Here is a 20,158-nt window from a genome sequence, read left to right on the forward strand (position 1 = left end):
AATCTGGTCACTCCCAACCAATCCCAGGAGCCTGTTCTATTTGGCCATGCCCCTTCTGACCTGAGCTAGATCCCAGGTTCTGACCATCTTCTCCATCCAGCCTCTATCATCTCCTATATCCTATAAGACTACAAAAGTTAGTAGGACATACAGATGTAGTACAGTGTAGTGGACAAATGCATGAACATTAGAGTTAACCCAATCTGGATTCAAATCTTGGTGCCACAACTTACCATCTGTGTGAGCTTAGTCAAGCCAGGAGAACTCCGCTAGTGTCAGTTTTTATAAAGCTAGTATAATCATACTTTTCCTTCTTATAATTGTTGATGGGAGTAAATGAGCATCTGGCCCAAGGCCCAGCATGCAGTAAGCACGTAATACTGGTAGCCATTATTATTATTACGAAACGGCCTCACACACACACAGGAACTCACAGAAAGATACCAGTTCTTCTGCCAACTCAGATTATTTATTTTGTCTTGAAAGATCTTACTCAGTTCAGTTGATTATCAATCTAATCTACTTCTAGATTCTAGAGACTTTGTTACTGACTCACTGTGTGACCTTGGTCAGGACACTGCAGCTCTCTAAGCCTCAATTTCCCCAACTGTACAATGGAAGGGTTGAACCAGGAGAAGGTGAAGGTTTCCTCTAGAGCTGACGTTGCTATGACTCAAGACCCCCAACACTGACTAAGGACACCCCACTCCATTGCTAGTGGGTTCTCTGCTCTCGAGGGTCTGCCTTGACTATGCTCATAGGCTAGTCTCCTAAGGTCTAGGGTGGGAAGCAGGTACAGGAGGAAGACTGGTGGCTGCCCCTCCCCGTACCTCACCTCCGGTTCCTCTTGGCTCTAGACTCACGCCCATGCCTCTGTGTGATCAACTCTCGCTCTTTCACTCACAAATACCATCTGCCTCATCATCCATTGGTGCTGGCGAAGGGGAGAGTAAGGGGTCTCTGACTTCCTTTCTGTGCTAGATGCCGCTCTTTGTGCCTCACTTTACCTACCTCTTTGTCTATTGATTTGTATGTCTCCATGTTAGACTATGATCTCCTTGAGGGAGAAAACTTGTATCAATTTTGTTTTCTGCTAGTACTGGTAGTCAATTGGTCTCAATAAATGTGGATAGTAAATTCCATAAATTTGCAAACTGTGTCTACTTGGTTTTTTGCTGTATCCCCAGCACATAACCCAAAACCTGACATAGAGAAACAGTTGAATGAATGAATGAGACACTGAATAAGTGGATGACTTAGTGAAAGAACCCAGGAAGAGGCCACCGGTGGTCATCTGTTCATCTCCTGTCCTTCATAGTTTTCCTTTTCCTGAGGTGAAGAGCCCCAAGGCCGGAAGCAGGAGACGACTGACTACACGCAGCTATGGTAGGGGCAGCAGGATGTGTGGAAGGAAGAAAAAACAAAACAAAACACGTGCAGAGATGGGGCAAAGAGAGGCTGAGAAGGAATGGAAAAATGGAAGTGTCAGCACATCCAGTGGTCAAGAAAGAGCTGGGTGTTAACTCCCGCCTTCTTAAGCTTCCCTTGGCTTGAATTTTTGCTGTCTGTCCACTTGATTCTTCTCTTCAATTCTGGGGAAACTGAGAAAGGTGGTTCCCCTCAGAGAAGAAATCAATACAAAGGAAATTTGGGGAACCCAGGGACGGGGTAATGGGAGTCTAGAGGCAATGGCAACAAAGGTCTGAATCTGAAGTAGAAGCTGGGGAAATTCCCCAGCCGGAACATCCAAGACCTCGCCACCCTAGAAATGACCCGTGACGGTGTCAGATTTAAGACCAGAGTGTGTCTCACATTTCTCCTAGGACCTGGATATTTCCCAAAAGGAAGACATCCGTTTACTCTGTGACCAACAGAAAAGAAGCGGTAACTTGTCAATAAGGAAATGGTTTGGGGCTTGATGAAAGACATTGAAAACGAATGTGGCTGTTACGGGCTCTTAACATCAGCCCTGATATCAGTTCCTCACATTGAACCCAGCGTATATGGGGTTAAAACTAAAACCCACCACCCCCTTTCCTGCTTCTCTAGCTCCACTCATGTGTAAATACCTGTTTCTTTAAACTTGGACTCTTTGAGCTTTACAACTAAATGGGAGTTACAAATTGTTAAAAGCCCAGGTGGCCTGGAGTTGGAGGCACACTAAAGTTTAGCTAATCATGTGTCCTTGAGTTTGCCAGGAAAGCCTCTGTCTCAAGAGTATCAAGGAGTGGAGGCTTCCCAGACCTCAACTCCTCGACTCCCAGCGCTCGAACCCGCCTCAAACAAGAAGACGAGACAACAACGGCTAAGGACGCCGGCCTGCCATCCTCCTATCTCACCCTCCCCCTGCCTTGCTGCAAGCAGCCTCTCAAGGCCAAACGCAGGCTGGTGGGGAAGCACCGAGCTGCACAGCTACATGCTCCCCCCTCCCCTACCCAAAACCCCAAATAAAAATCCCTACCCATTCCTCATCGGGCAGCTAGCAATTTTTGAGGCATGAGCCCTTGCTTTGCTCCCTGAGCTTGGCATAGTAAAAACCTTTCCTCTTCCACTCAAGACTCTGTGCTCGTTATTCGGATTGGCCTTGGGTTCAGAGACCGAACTTTCGGTTACAATCTGTGTGACACAAAGCCCTCTCTTCTTCCCGCTCCACATGCTGAGAGAGGAAGGCCACAAGTCCCATTGCCTCTCCCACTCCTCTCTCTTCCTCTCATCGTCCACCATGTCTCAGACCAGACTCATAAAGCACAGAAGTTGAATGTGCAGAAAGCTTGTATTGATTCAATGCTTGCATTACCTGCTGTGTGCCGGGTCCTGTGTTGAATCACAGGGACACACAAATGAATGGAGCCCAAAGTTATCCTCAACATATATGTTCACACTAGCGGCAGCTTGGCCTCTGCTCCATCCCAGGGAGGGGAAAGAGAATCTTTGGGCCACAGGACCACACACTATTCATCCATTCATTCATTCAACAAATATGTGTTAAAACCACCACGTGCCAGGCACTTTCCTAGGCACAGGGAATTCAGAGGCAATCAAGACACTAAGTCCCTGTCCTCAGGAGGATTATATAAAATTAAGAGATTATGTTCTCCTGGGAGCAGCTTACTTTGTAGTGAGGGAGTTTCCATTCTCTCCCGTTGGTGGTGGGCACCAGGTTGTGGGGAGGAAACCAGGTCCATACTTCAAGACTGGGGACCTTCCACGTTTTCTTCCTGCCCTCAAAGTTCTGTGGGATGGATGGAGGTTCAGCATAGAAAGAGCATTAGCTGGGGTTGGAGAGAGGCAAGTTCTAATCCCGGCTCCAACTCACTCATGAATAACCTTCTCCAGCCCCCACTCTCTCCATTTGTGGAGCATTGGTCCCATCAGTGGTTCTCAGTGGCAGTGGCGAAGACTCGGGGACTTCTGGAAAACTTATAGAAGTGTTTTTAGGTTTTGAAATGATTGGAGAGGCCTACTGGCATCGAGTGGATGAGAGCCAAGGATGCTGGGCATCATATATTGCATAATCCTTCACACCTAGCAAGTGTCAACATCTTGCGTGACTTTCAAAATGTCCCACAGTTGTGAATGATGCTATGAACATTTGTGTACAAGTATTTGCTTAAATACCTGTTTTGAATTCTTTGGGGTATATACTTAGGAGTAGAATTGCTGGGTCATATGGTAATTCTATGTCTAACTTTTTGAGGAAACACTGTTTCCCCCTGTAGTAGTATATGCCTACAATGGAATATTATTGAGTCATAAAAAGAAATGAAGAATTGATACATGCTACAGTATGGACGAACCTCAAAAACACTATATGCTAAGTGAAAGAAGCCAGACACAAAAGGTCACCTGTTGTATGAATTCATTATATGAAACTTCCAGAATAAATAAATCTGTAGAGACAACATGCAGGCCAAGTATTCCCAGGAGCCTGGGGGAGAAGGAAATGGGGAATAACTGCTTAACGGGCACAGGTTTCCTTTTGGGGTGGTGCAAATGTCTTGGAACTAGACAGAGGTGATGGTTGCCCAACATCGTGAAAGTAGTAAATGTCATTGAATTATACACTTTGAAAGGGTTAATTGTATTTATGTTATAGGAGTTTTCCTTCAATTTTAAAAGTTTTTTGGGGGGCCAGCCTGGTGGCACAGTGGTTAAGTTCACATGCTCCAATTCAGCTGCCTGGGATTTGTGGGTTCGGATTCTGAGCGTGGACCTACACACCACTCATCAAGCCATGCTGTGGCAGCATCCCACATACAAAGTAGAGGAAGATTGGCACAGATGTTGGCTCAGTGACAATCTTCCTCAAGCAAGAAGAAGAGGATTGGCAACAGATGTTAGCTTAGGGCCAATCTTCCTCACCAAAAAAAAAAAAAGTTTTTTTAATGTCTTGCTGGACATTTTGAAGATGAAAAAACCTGTTTATGTGACCCTAGTGCCAACCTCATTTTACATAGAAACACAAAATATTCTTTGTGCAGTTATAATAACCCACTGATTTTTTCCAGGAATGCATCTACCATGGGAATTCAGGGAAGATTATTTCTCATTCAGAACCTTATCAAGAGCTGTTGGCTATTTTGTGACATCATATCCCAATAGCAACACTTTTCATGATGTTTGAGCTGTCACTACAACCATCCACTTTTGTATATATCACATTCACATATAATGCAAGCTCTTGGCAACTCCTTTACATTGTTACGGTAGCCCTGATGGAGCATTTAGAAATTGAGATGTGTATCATTTTACTATAAACTTTACTTCCTTTTACTTCATTTCTATAATTACAGTTAAGACATAATATTGATCTTGTTTTGATATTAAATGTGTGGGAAAGTTATATTAGATATGAATTCTATTTCAGATTACAAAAAAGAATGTGACAAAAATTTGTTACTTTAAAAAAGGAGGGGCTGGCCCAGTGATGTAGTGGTTAGGTTGTCGTGGTCGGCTTCGGTGCCCTGGGGTTCGTGGGTTCATATCCTGGGCATGGACCTGCTCACCACTCATCAAGCCATGCTCTGGTGGCATCTCACATACAAAGTAGAGGAAGATTGGCACAGATGTTAGCTCAGGGACAACAATCCTCACCAAAGGAAAAAAAAGAAAAAAAGAGGGGATTTGTTCCATAGGATTGAACATCACTTATCAATATAATCTCTGGAGGGATTCTGACTATGATACCAGTTTGGGCTTGACTCTGGGCAGTAACTCCACACCCATTCCCAACCCATCCAGAGACGCAAGCAAGTCATTTCAGAGATGAAGAGCAGAGGCTCTGACAGAATCTATGGATTAACTCACTCAATGTCCACTTCAACCTCTTTCCTGTGTACCTCTCTGTAGCACAGAGGCTGGAAAGTTAAAGCTACATTTCCGAGACCACTGGACTAGGGCTCCGGCTGTGGTTTGGGTTTCACCAGTCAGAATGCGCTCTCTAAAGCGTCAAACCGGAACTGAGTCGAGAGGGAAGCAGAGCACAGGGCGCCGACCACGGCAGTCAGCATGGCTCTCCTTTCGGTAGCTTCCTGAACTGTGGCCAAGGCAGTGTGACTCGGGGGAGGACACTTCTCCCAGAAACTCAGTTTCAGCCTCCTTTTCCAGCCCTTTGAGTGATTTTGTAGGATACCAATTCCTGACAATACATAACTTCCTACTTAAACCGGCTAGAGTGATTTCTGGTTTTTCAACCAGCTCTTAACTAATACCAAGGATACAGGAGATATGGGGATTTATCAGAAGTCAATCAGCCAGTCGATGGTAGAGCTGAGATTCAAACCCGAGCCTGTTTTGTATATGGCCTCCTGCTCCCCACCACCCAGCAGCCCTCACTCCCAGGACACCAACCAGAGGGGACAGAGGTAAAAGCACTTCTTGGGGAGATCCTGTGGGTTCCTGTTCACCCCGTTGGTGAAGGAGGGATGCCTGCCCTGGGGAGTGAGGATGGCCAAACACACAGCCCCCAACGCTGGACAGATGAGACACCAGTTCATCAGTCACGTACACTCACAGCTCGAGGCAGGATCACACACCACGCAGTACCACATGGGGCTACACTTGGGAACAGAGTGAACAACCAAGGGTTGTGGGAGGCAGGGTTTATAGTATCAAGAGGATGGAGTGTCCCCTGGTTCCCACAGAAGGATAATATCGGCTTGTTTGAATAATTCCGTGGGCTGGCAGGGAACTGAAACTGGATACTCAGGGATAAGTGGGAACCATGCCTGGTCCCTTGATAAGGAGCTTGCTCCCTCGGAAACCTTATCAGTGGGAGCAGAGTCATGATCATGAGGGGAATCTGAAGTTAGAACATTCTGGGTCTCCCTCGATCTTATCAGATGTCAAGGCAATACATAATATTGAGTCTTAATCTGAGGTCTTGCATCATAGCTCCTTGGGTAAAATTGCTGAGGTGATGGGAGAAAGTGTTGAAGATGGAAATACCAGGCAGATGCTCCCCCAAGGGGTAAACAGGCAGGTGATCTCTTATCCATGGCCCAGGCACCAAAGGCAGTGGTCATAAGTGGGTTGCGTGAGTTCAGCCTCCTCTGGATCTTTCACAGTGGGAATACATGCTTTCCCAGACACGCTCACGCAGCGCTACAAGTCGCCTTAGCACCAGCCTTTCTGCTCACAGTTGTCTGGGGGTCTGAGCATCACATACTCGCCTCTGGACACTTTCAGGTCTTCATCACAACAGGAAAGAGCAAGGCCATATGTCTTCCCCATCACTGTGCTTCTCTCCCACCACTCCTGCTGGTGCACTAGAGCCTGAGGATTGCCTTCAGGAATAAGTAATCCCCCTGTTGGCCAATGTTGGACTTTCCCTACCAACACAACACTTAACTTCAGTCAGTTTCTGGTCTATTTGCTTCCCATTAATGCCATGGACTTGTAACAAAGCCAAATATCTTGTTTCATAGAAGTTAATTTATCCATTGTGCTCCACACTTGCTGTATACTTTCAATCTTAACACTCGCATCTGTCTTCGATTCTGGAAAATCCTCTCCCATCACTTCATTGAACATGTCTTCTCTGACTTTCCTTTCTCTCGCTCTAGAACTCTAGCTGGATGCATGTCACATCCTCTTATTTTTTCCGTATCCGTCTGTTCTTGATTCACACCCACTTGTTTTTATTTTATAATCTCTTGTTCTCTTTCCATGAAAGCTGTTTCATTTATCCCCTCAAGGGTGCTAAAATGTTTATTTCGAACTTACTTTGGGGATTAGGCTGTTAATTTCATTTTATCATGAGTGAACTCGTCTCCCAACTGTTAAATTTGTTGGCTATTGTGTTAAGAGATCCTTAATCAAAACGCCTTTATAAGCCAGGAACCCCCAACTCAATAAAGCTATTGTTCTCTCTATTGGTTTGAAAGTGAAATTAAATTAATAGCGTCTAACAATCAAGCAGTTATACCAAAGTCCATGCCCGAAAACAAATTTTACATATTGCGACAAACAGAACATGAAGTGATTACAAAGTACCCATGAGAAGTTTCTCTCTGCAAACTTTGTGCCAGCTAGCTGCTTTGTTTAACTTTGCAGAGCAGAGAGGGACTTGCCCACGGAACCTGCCTCCAGGGTAGGAGAGGAACGAAAACAGGGCTTCACCACAGCCGATCAATCGTGCATCAAAAGAGGTTATGAACAGGAACAGAACACCTCCCTTCTTAAAAATAAAGTTATAAGAAAAACCCTCGATGTTTCTCCCCACCATTACTACCCACCCCTGTAAAAGTGGATCTCCCTTTGGATTTTTGGAAAATGAAAAACAAAAAGAAATCTCTCAGACAGAAGGCTGGAATCGACATGGTGATGGCTGAATACTGTTTTGGGAACACACTCAAGGGGGAGCAGAGCCCCATATGTTTGGTGTCTGGGTATCTTGATTTTCTGAAACTTCAGCCTCATGGCTTGTACTGAATTAACCAAAATTAGTCCTAACTCAAGAAAAGAGAGTCCCCCTTGATTTTGTCAAATGCCTAAAACAACTTGCTTTCTTGGTATCATTTTTATGCACATGGGCTCCCATTTTAGTATGTAGACTTGCCTAGAACGGAAAGTTTCTGTTTTCCATCTCTGTGCCCACCCTTCCAGGTTTTGTGGTTGCCTCCCTTAAACCCCCAGGGTCCCTTCAGGCCAGAACCAGGTTTTATATTAGCAGCTCAGAGCCATCCTGACCCAGTTATAATAACAGTAGTTCTAAATCCTAAAACCATGGTCTCGAAGATCATCTAGGCCAAACCAGCCATATTTCAGAGAAAGGAAACTGAGACTGTGAGAGGAGGAGCCTTGCCCAGGTCACCTGCCAGGTAGCTGTTACCCCCACGGGCACTTCCTGGAGCCTGGTCTGTACTACCACGCGCCTCTTGACCTGATCTGATTCCTGGACTCCAACTGAGGCTTCTCCACCCAGCCTCCAACACCTCCTCCTGTCTTGTTTATTTATTCGATCTCTCAAAACGCCTGCAATGTGCCGGTGCTGTGCTGGACGCGGGGGATGCAACTGTGAATGAGAAACGTGTAGATGCAATGCAGCTCAGAGGTGGTCTGCAGGCTCAGAATGGCCTGAATTCAAAGTCTGACTCTGCAGTTTGTTTCCTGTGTGATCTGGGCAAATCAGGAGGCCTCTGTTATCTTCCAGAACCTATGGGAAACTGACATATCGTTCATCCCTTATTAGGGCTACTGTGAGAAGTAAATGACAGGATAGTCATAAAGCGTCCGGCTCAGGGTCTGGCATGCAGTGAGTCTAAAACGGTAGTTCTTATTATAATAGCAATTTCCTTCTTGCCAGCCTGGAGCTCAGAGGGGATGTCACCTCACAGCTGCATCTCTGGGGAGGTCTCGCTCAGGCCAGCGGACCTTCAGCCCCATCTGGTCCTGTCCTCCTCTATCTAAGCCTGCAGGTCTCTCTCCACTGGCCTGGCAGGTGCTGTCTTGAACCCTGCCTGGAGTCCCTCTGCTCCCTGCCCATCCTCTCTGAACTGGCAGCTCAGAGGCCTGAATTCTTGAGACCTCATCCCTGACATGCTGCATAGTCTCGACCAAGGCACTGCCTCTCTCTGCGCCTCCACTTCCCCAGGTGTACAAAGAGCGTATTGGTTAGGTAAAGGTGAAGGCCTGTCCTAGCACTGACACTCCTGGGTCTCCAGGAAACACCGTGCTCTCTGCGTCCTCCCAGGCCCCAGACTCAGGACGGCGGATCTCCCAGTAGAGGTGAGCCCTCATGCCTGTGGGCCTGTGTTAGCCAGCTCCAGGGAGGTTTCTTGGGGGCAAGAGGAGAGAAGGGCTCCTTCTTAAAAGGGGCCATTCCAGCAAACTCCTGATTCCACTTGGCCCTGAGGCTCTACATCTCTACTTCTTTAGCTGAGGTTCAAGGATTCCTAATGGGATCTGTAAACACCAGGAAATTATATGCAAATATCATGTGTACTTTTCAGAGGAGTGAGTCCATACCTCTGGGTCCTTCATCAGAATCTCAGCGTGGTTTGGACTCCAAAAAGGTTGAGACCCATTTCTAGGAGCCTAGCTTATGCCTCTGTCTCTTAACCTCTCATCTCCTTGCCTGTGTTGGATGCTCCTCTGCTGTTCCCCAAATTTCCCTTCATTTTTCGCTCTGGGCTATAACTCCCCATTAACCTTTATCTCCCTGCACTGGGCTGAGAGCCCCTTGAGAGTAGGGACTGTATCAGTTTCATGTAGCTCCTTAGTCTTAACAACCTAACACAATACCCAGCTTACAGCAAGCACTAGGTAATTATGGATGCTAGCTCCACGAATGCAGGGATCTTTGACATTGGGTTCATTTCTTTACCTAAGGAGCACAGTATAGGACCTGATACGTAGTCCATGGTCAGTAAACGTTAGATGCAGAAAATAATTTGTGGAATGAATGAATGAGAGAATGAATCCACTCAGGAAGCGACCATCTGACTCTCGATCTGTGCCTGTCCCTTGGGCCACTAGACCATGTCTAGGGATTTATGGCCGTCTTGCTCTTAATTAGAAAAGATTCTTGAGAAATCCTAACTTACAGTATGCTGGGCTAAAAGGATTGGCAGATCCTCCTGGTCTGAGGTTAGAAGACTGGGTGAGTGGCCAGAGGGAAGAAATCACTGCAAATCTGAACAAGAAAGAGAAAGATTGGGAAAGAGTGAAAACAAGGAAAGATCGGATCCTCCTCCATGATCAATGGGTGAGAGATATGACTGCAAGATCTTGGAGACAACCAGGTGACCCAGCCACTCCCTGACTGGGGTTCCCCGCTTCAGCCATTCCTGACTTGCACTTTTGATTGTTTTTTTACACTGATTAGATTTCCCAGGATATGATTCTATGTAGACTGGTTAGGGGGTGCTTCACCTCTAGGGTGAAATCCCTCCAGAGTGGGGTTTGAGGTCTCAGGGAAGATGAGACCTGGAATTTATGGCAAAGGCAACAAAGGCCCACCTCTGTGGATTCCACATGCTGTGGCTCATTGAATCCTCACAGTAACCTTGTGAATTAGGTACATTTAGGGTCTGTTATACAGATGAGAAAACCGAAGCACAGAGATACGATCTCATTAAGGCTTCTGTGGCCACATCTACCATCAAAGGAGAGGACCGCTGGGAGGAGCATCGCAGTCTTCCTGAAGCAGATAATGGGAGCTACACTGGACGGCTGCATTATGGACCAAAAAGAACGATGGTGGCCATCGTGGGCTAAGGACAAGACTATTTCTCTGAATGAGAGGTCCTAATAAGCCTCAAGATTCTTGTAGGATCCAGTGGTAATGGGAGAGAGGCTCAGTGATGGAAATGACTTATATACTCCCCAGTAGGCAGGGTGGAGGATAAGACCAGATTTAACTTAATTTAGAAAAAACATGAAACATTTCTTACACCCACATATTCTAGAACAAATTTATATCTTTCCTTATGGGCACTTTCCAATGCTACTATGGACTCTTCATAAGCATCACTGTTATACCAACAGGATGTTCTATCCAGTGAAAATATACGCCATGGTTTACTTAGCCAGTCTCTTATTGTTGAATATTCATGTTGTTTCCAGTTTTCCCCATTATAAATAACCCTGACATGAACATCATCTCATCATGCACAAAACTTTTTCCAATATTTTCTATATTTCTGTCAGTCCCTACTTCCTGGAATAAATGTTCAGAAATGAAATTATTGGGTCAGTGAACACCAACAAGTGTTGGTGCTTGTTCGAGATTGTTTTCTAGGAAAATTGTACTAATTTGTACTCCATCTTCATGTCTGAAAGAGACTGACCAACATTCTGGGTGACTAATTGGGTTTCCACGTGCCTTAATAGTGGAGCGGGCAGGAGACAGGCTCCAGACTTCATACCTGTGTGTTGAGGACACTGGCAAGGTAGGCACTCCCTAGAATAAATTACTAAATTATGTTTCAGACTTAGAAATCTCTCCAGGAGTGGCAAGAACTCTGGGTTTGATTTAGATTGACCTTGATTTTAGGTCCTGCTCTGTCACTTGTTAGTGATGGGTCCCTGAGCCAGTCGCTTCCCCTCTTTCAACCTTCCTTTAATTTATTTGCAAAATGAAGACAATGATGCCTATTTCTGGGGAGGATTGTGAAGATCAAATGAGGTCACACCTGTTCTCAGTGTGCTATAATCTATAAGTTTCTGTGTAGACTTTCCTCCCATCCTCTCCTACTCCTGCCCCACCAGCAACCCCACCTCACTCCACTGACAGTGTGCCTTTGTCAAGCTCAGCAATGGTCTCCAGGTTGCTCCACCCAATGGTCGGTTCTCGGCTCTCATCCTAGCGGACCCGTCAGCAACATTTGCCACAGTTGATCCCTTACTCTTCCTTCACTTGGCTTTCAGGGCACCATGATCTCTTGGTTTTACTCTTTCTTCATGGGTTGCTTCTCAGTCTCCTTTGCTGGTTCCTTTCTCCCGCCCAAACTTGCAGTGCTGGAGGGCCCCAGGGCTCAGTTTAGTCTTCTTTATTCACACTCATTTCTTTCCTTTCTGATCTCATCCAGTCTTAGAGCTAAATGCTAATGACTCCCCAATTTCTATCTCCAGCTCAAACTTCCCTCCAAAACTCCGAACTCATATATCCAACTGCCTTCCTGATGTCTCAACTTAGATACCTTATACACGTCTCAAACTTAGTGTGTCTCAAACCAAATTCCTGATCTGATCTGCCAAAATTGCCTTACCTACGCCATCTTGGTTGATGACAACTTCATCCTTCCAGTCATTCAGACCAAAAATCTTGACATCATCTTTAACTCCTGTCTTACATTTATACCTTATATCCAATCCACTAGGAAATACAATTTGCCCTACCTTCAAAATGTGATTATGAAATTATGTGTGAAGTACAAGCAATTTACTAAATTGAAATATTCTTAACCCACATAGTGCTGGGGGGGAGGTATACCTTCCTCTCTATCTCTTAATATTAGAATCTAACACAAACTGACGCTGGAGTCCATCCCACCTGGAACGCTGCCCCTTCCAGGCACGTGGCTGCAGAGTCTTAGCCTCCAACCCTCTGAGGCTCTAGGTCTACCCTGCCTAATGTATACTTCCTATATTCACTCTGATATGCCCTCCATCCCTGCCCCAGCCTGGGCTCCCTCCTCCCCATCTGCCTTCCCCTCCCTGCTCCCTTACTCTGGCTTACCCTGGTTCCCGTATGTCTCCACAACACATATGTCTTGCAATATACTTCACCTCTGGGGTAGGAGTTGTCTCCAGCTGGCCCCTTCTCCCAGATTTTACATCTATCTGGACCAGCCTCTTTAAATCCTTACCCATTGCTGGATCCCAGAAAATCCCTCTTTAGGACCATACAAACCAATGAGGATGTCCCCAGTCTCTTTCCCATGTCGATGCCATTTGTTGATGCAGCCCGGTGAGGGGAGTTTATGTCCTAGCTTTTTCCCTTCCTGGCTGCCTAATGAGGAAAAGAACACCTGCTTCATGAGCCAATTCTGAGGATTAAACAAGACAGTGAGTGTCAAGAGCCTGGTGTCCAGGGATCATGCAATAAGTGTTTGCTGTTGTTACTCCTCCTGTTACTCCTGCCCTGTGAACAGCACTTCAAGTGCATGCTCTCATTTAATCCCTGCATTTGGGGTCAAAACGTACAAATAGGAGTGTGCAACCTTTATTTTATGGTTAAAACAATTGAGACTCTTGGGGATTACAAGAGATTTTTCCAACACCATACAGCTAGAAAGTGTCAGAGCAGAGATTCAAACTCAGGTAGGCCTGGCTCTGAAACCTTTGCTCATGCTATGTGGCACATTCTGTCCTTGAAATGACTTTCTCTGGGAAAGTGCAAATCAGTCAATACGCATACATGCATGCTCCTTCTAGAAAGCAATATGGTGCTATGTGTCAAAAGTCTTATAGATGTTTAAAGCTTTTGTAAAATGCCTAAGGAAAACAGTTATATCAAAATATTATTAGTTATCTTTGGGTTGCGGAAATGCAGGTGATGTTTTGTGGTCAGTTATTGATTTATTTCTGCTTTCTCAACACACTCCTTTTCTCTGGGTTGCACAGCATAAGAAATTACAATGGGTATAGAAGACATCAAGGAATGAAGAGACCACAGCTCCTCTGCACTCTTCCGAGAGGGAACATGGCTCTTTGGAATAGAAGTGGCACATGACACCTTCTGGGGAAGGGGGCTCATAAATGCTTTCTGTTGAGGAATGTTACTAGGGTCTTGGTCGAGTTTCCGTGGAACAGTGTTTTCATCTAGAATTCTTTCCAACAACACATTGGCCCTTTGGATTCAGTCCACACACACAAGGGAACTGTCTGTTTACTGTCTGCTTTTTCCTTTCTACCACCTCACTCATCATGTGGGTTCTCCGTTTGGTACAGATATTTAAATTAAACATGGTGGACAAGGATGGGAGGCATCAGAGCTGCTGTACTTGGCCCCGATGCCCAGGGTCCGGGTGCTGTCCCCTCCCACAGCAACACGAGCATGTTTTAGCTCGAGATTTTTTTATTAGAAAAATAATATGAGAACTTTTGGTTAAAGATGGCAAAGATAAGGGCACATAGCTCCACTTGCCTCTCTGAAACCCACAGAAGTCCTTCTTTGACTAAATTAGAAAGTGGTTTCAATCCTGAGCCACAATTAATTTTAAAGACAGAGATAGGAGGGTAATGGGGAAAATAAAACCCACCAGGAAGGGTTAAGGAGCAGCTCGAATGAAAATGATAGAGGTGAAAGCTCCCAGCATAAAACCTGGCACATAGCAGGTGCTTGGTGGGCATCATCCATGAAGGAGGACGATTTTTTCGAATAGAGAGGCTGCAAAGCTAGGCCAGAATAGGAGAGAGGCCCTTGCCAAAAAGGTGGACACACACACACTTGAACACGCACACAGAATCTAGGGAAGGAGTCTGGTCCAGGTCAAAGTCATGGAATCAGACTCTGGAGCGGGGTCAGCCAGAGTGAGGGGTCATGGACACCTGGTAGATGCATGGTTGACTTGGGAGTAGACCCCCCAACTCAAACCAGAGCCCTCTGCCCTCTGACCTCCCCAGCCTCCAATCCAAACCCTCTGCCTGGCACTCAACCTGAGGCTGGGGAGGGGACGTGGCTGAGTTCAGCCCCAACAGAGTCCCCATTGTCTCTGGCAGCCAGTTGGTCAGGGGAGAGCCCAACCGTCACCCTTTCTCAACTGTGGCCCACATGAGGCAGCAAGAGCCCAGGACTGGGAGACAGTAGCTGTGGGTCCCCCAGCCCTGGGAGTAACTCAACACATGAACTTGGGCAAGCTCCTCCCCCTTAGCAGCCCTAGGTTTCCCTTCTGTAAAATGGGAACTGCCCATGGCCTCATCTTTCCCCCTGGCTGGTTGTGTGGCTCTGCTGAGCTGCGAGAGATGGGGAATTGCTTTGTGAATCACCCAAAACACTGCCATCGTGATTACTGGGATCATTGTCACCATTATTGTTCTTCAATGCACACATCAATTGTCCTCAACTCCCTCTCTCCTCCCGCCCTCCTGGAATGCAGCGGAAGTGAGAGTGCAAAGCTCCCAGAACTCACTTCAGTCCTTCCCCAATCCTCTCTCTCCTCCCAGATACTCTGCCTTTTGGCAGATGTTACTGAGTCAAAGGAAAGCCCCCCATTTTCACCCCAAACATTCTTGCCATTACTGACCACCTTGACGAAGTAGAAAGAGCCCTGGTTATAGAGTTGCTCACCGAGTGGCTTTAGGAACATCTCTTCCCCTCTCTGACCTCAATTGCCTCATCTGTGAAATGGAAGTGATGATAACAACTTCACGGAGTTGCCATGAGAATTACACAGGATCGCGTGGGATAAAGAGCCCATCGCCGTCCCTGGAACACGTGATGGGCTCGGTACATATATGTGGCCTTGGCTGCCTGAAACCCCACCATGACAAATGCTCCCTTTGGCTCAGCCCTGGCCCTCTTCCTTCCAGGTTTCTTTTAAAGTGCAAGTACCCCTGGGAGGGGGACACGAAAGTCACTGGTCCCTCACGGCTTCAGAGGCCGTGCAGCTGTTTCTTCCACGCTGAAGTGAGATGACAAGACCAACACTGTGAGGGCAGACCTGGCTTTGGGGGAGGGGGCTGAGTGTGAGGGGACCAGCCTGGCTATACGTAACTCCCCCTCCCAGAATCACCTGCCACTTCCTCCCTGACCCATCGAGCTCTCTGTTATTCTAAAACCTTTGGCCAGTCGTGCGTTGGTCAAGCAGGTGGAAGCTCACACCTGGCGCTGTGTGAGACTGTGGACGAGCCCACTCCCTAGCCAGCCGCATGCCTGCGGGGGGGCGGAGGTCAGAGGCGGGGCCATGAGGGCCGACAATAGGCTCTGAGAAGCATGTCGTTTGCCTGTGGAGTGTAGAATAGCTGTAAATTACCCAGATATCCACCAATAAAGGGTGATTCAATGAAATCTGACACATACATAGAGTGGAATACTACGCAGCCCTTACAAAGAATGAAGTAGGGTGTGGCCAAAGTTCTTGGATGAAAGGAACAACACACCAAGCCTGGGTCACTAAGCAGAAAGGGCTCTTTTGTAAGAATATTGGGGAGACTATTTCACAATTCTAGGGGGTGCCATTCACACTGTGCTCCATGTACATGCGTCTCTCCTGCCCTGCCTTTTGAAATTGTGCAACTTGGAAGCCTTGCAAGGATATCAGGTAGTTTGTGGAAATAACGATCAGAAACCAAGAAAGTCAGCCAAGGTCACTGGCGAGGATTATCTGGTTAGGATCTCTTCAGCAGACTCTCAACACTGTCACTGTCATGAAGGACTTCCCAACTGCCCCTGTACCTTTGCTTTATTCCCTCAAGATTCATAGCCCAAAGAGAAAGCATAGAATTTATTAAAGCTCAGCTGTGCATTTTGTTTATTTACAAACACCTCTTTTAGAAATACTACACACCAGGCAGAGTTCTAAGAATGTTAAATGGCTTATCTTATTCAATCCTCACAATAACCCAGTGGCATAGGGAATATGATCATCTCAATTTTACAGATGAGAAAACTGGGCCCCCTTTGACAGAGGCACAGAGAAGTTAAGAAACTTGTCTAAGATCACACAGCTAGTGGCAGAGCTGGGATTCAAATAGTCAGTCTGGTTCCCTCGCTGGTGCTCTGAACAGCTGCTCTGTGCTATCACGCCCACATTCTAGCTTCCAAGGAGTGGAGAAAGGTGTTCTGGCTCCCGTAGCCTCCCACAAGGCCCATGAAGAACCCCCCATAGGGAAGGATGGTCAGATACAGGACAGACAGAAAACAAGAAACATCCTCCACCAGTAGGTGCACATGTCCTGCCAGAGGAAAAATATGTCCCAGATTCAGCAGTGAGTGAAAAGAGCAAGCTTCAGGTAATGTGAAGAGTACGCTTCCATTTTTTCAAAAGAAATCATAAAAATACACACTGAAATTGCTAACACTTACACGGTGCTTCCCAGATGCCAAGCACTGACTGCTTTACTTGAATTAATTTATTTAATTTCCACAATTCTATGAGGTTGACGCTGGTATTAACTTCGTTTTACAAATGAAGAAATGGAGGCACCTTGTCCAATTTATTCGGCAAATAAGAAGCAAACCTGGGATTCGAAACCCAGCAAACTCCCTTCAGGGCACGGCGCTGGCTGTCTCTGTAAGCACAGGAAACGTCTGGAAAGAATCACAGGAAACCGTTGTTCTATGGTCACATCTGGGGAGTGGGATTTGTAAAGCCAGGGGATTTTTTTTTCACTTGATACCCTCTGTGCTACTTAAAGTTTTATTTTAACAATGAGCCTGAATTGCTTTTATAATTAAAAAAAAATTTAATACAGAGGTTTTATTTACCAGATTAAAAAAAAATCTGTGTATGTGGATGAAAAACGGAGCCAGTCCTGGGGGGAGGAGGGTTAGGGAGGATAGTGAGCATCAACACCTTCCTGCCCACCGTGAAGGAGCTCTGTTGGGGGGCGGGGGCATTTGTAGGGGCTGTGAATGGGAAGGAGGAAGAGGAGGTGATTGTCATCACTTCACAGTTGCTCTCAAACTTGAGCATATACCACCAGCACCAGGAGGGCTTGTGAAAACAGACTGCCGGGCCCCAGCCCCAGAGCTGTGAAGCAGTAGATTGGGGTGGGACCTGAGAATGTGCATTCCTGACAAGTTCCCAGGGGGTGCTGATGCTGCTGGCCCGGGACCACACTCACTGCTGTACCCTGCTCTTATGGGCAGCATTCTAACAATTTAGGAAGGATGTGAACATCACCTAGCCTCATCTGATCCTCCCCAAGCCCTGCAAGACATGGGGTGGCATGGGAGGGGCAGCCACATTCACTTTCTTAGCTGGGAAGCAGAGAGGCCTGAGAAATTGAGCAGGGCAGTGAACACATCCCGCCCCCTGGCGGCAGCCTGCCAAGCCCCGGTTATCTGGCCCCTGCAGCCTCTCCATCCACCACCAGCTCCCACCATGCTGCCCCGCCGATGAAATTCCAGCCACGCAGGCCTCCTTTCCACCCTGGGATCACGGAGCGTGTTCCCACCCGCCGGCTCTCTGCATTCGCACTCTCTCCCTGCACTCTCTCCCCGGAACACTGGAAGTTTGGCTCCTGCTCATCATTCAGACCACAGCTCAAATGTCACCTCCTGTAGGGATGACCCCTGACCCCTCCCCCCCATCCAGAGTAATCGCCTCTCCCCTCTCCAGGTACTCTCTAGACTGAAGCTGTCCAATTCAGAAGCCAATAACCACATGGGGCTATTCACTTTTTAATTAATTAATTAAAATAATATTTAAAGTTCAGTTCCTTCCTCCTATTAATGACATCAGCCACGTCTCCAGCGCTCAGCAGCCACTTGCTGGCTACCGTATTGACAGAGTGGTTATGGAACATTTCCATCATCGCAGAGATTCTATTCAACAGCACACTTGTCATCTTCCTAGTATTTATCACTATTTGAAAGCTTATTCATTCTTATTTGTCACCTGCCTTCCTCTCCTAAAACACAGGTTGCAGACGGGGAGTATGATTCTCTTTTTTAACACTGCATCCCCAGTGCCTAGTGCAGTAACTAACACAGCTCCCAAACAGGCATTCAGGGAATCCTGGGAAGGCATTTTTCAAGCATCCTCCAAGATTGGGAACAGGTGCTCTCCACCAGGGGAGAGAGGCCACCCTGAGATTTTCTCGTTCATCTGGAGAAAATGGACCTCCGCTATCATCTGCGTATTGTAGTGATGGCATTGTTATTTTCCTCCGCCTGCTTCCTCCATGAATCCCCACCCACAGCTCAGCGGCTAAGAAGCGCCTAGCCTGCCATGCACCGCCTGGGGATGAGAGACCCAGGGGAGCAGCAGAAGTTACACTCACCACTTCAGGAAAAAGACTCTCCTTGGACCTGAAAGGGCAGAGCAGTGGTGGGCTGAGGGGAGGGGGGACTGGCCAGGGCACAGTGAGGAGCAGAGAGAAACAGTGGCTCACGGACCTGGGAGTTTTAAATGTGCTTGAGCTTCCCCTGGATGAAAAATCCCCACTCTGCCCCCTCATCTCTTCCATATCTTGTGCTTTGCTTGGTCTGTTGGAAAAAGCCCAGATTTGCCCCTATGACCTGAAGGGTGGAAGTGAGAAAGAGGGATCCTCTGGGATCAGGGACACTTGGTTCAAGTCCCAGCTTGAAGCTCTGTGGCCTTGGGCAACTGGCCTCCTTGAACTTTCATTTTCCCCTCTACAGGTTGAGGAATCTAAACAAGACTACGCAGGTGCAAGACATGCAACGTCCCTGGCATGCTGTTGGCATTCTCTAATTGATAGTTTTCTCCTCTCTCTTTTCTCACTCTCTTGGGTCCAGAGTCAGAAGAGTGGATAAACCTTGGAGACAGCAGCTGTGCCAGCTGGAGAGACTGAGAAGGGCTGTGAGCTAGAAGACAAGGATAGAAAGGCCGAAAGTCATAGAGAAACAGAGAGCCAGAGAACATAGAGAGAGGTAAAATTCAGAAAGGGAGTCAGGGCCATTGCCTGAGGTTGCAGGCCCATCCTGCCCTTGGCTTTTCCATCTGAGGCCATGTCTACTGCACACTACCAAGTATAAGAAACAGCTCTAGGGCCAGCCTGGTGGCATAGTGGTTAAGTTTGTGCACTCTGCTTTGGTGGCCCAGGTTCACAGGTTCAGATCCCAGGCGTGGACCTATACACCACTCATCAAGCCATGTTGTGGTGGTGTCCCACATACAAAATAGAGGATTGGCACAGATGTGAGCTCAGCAACAATCTTCCTCAAGCAAAAAGAGGAAGATTGGCAACAGATGTTAGCTCAGGGCCAATCTTCCTCAGCAAAAAAAAAGAAAGAAAGAAAGTAAGAAAGAAAGAAATAGCTCCATGAGTGACATCTCTGTCAACAATTGCAGAAAATATTGTCCTTTTTAATCATTCAAATCTCCAGGAAACCAAGAGGGTTGAGGATGCTGAGTTCCTTCCAGGGGATGTGGGCTCAAGAAGCCCCCAAAATATGAGTGCTCTTACCAGGTTCTGAAAGCCACGTAACCTCGCTGCCTGCCTGGACACTGGGAGGCCGAGGCCCAGCGTCTGCTCAGGCTCTGGGCCTTCTCTTGGCAATGATTTTCTCCCCCTACTGTTA

Source organism: Equus asinus, chromosome 15 (assembly GCF_041296235.1).
Source record: "Equus asinus isolate D_3611 breed Donkey chromosome 15, EquAss-T2T_v2, whole genome shotgun sequence".
Lineage (NCBI taxonomy): Eukaryota > Metazoa > Chordata > Mammalia > Perissodactyla > Equidae > Equus > Equus asinus.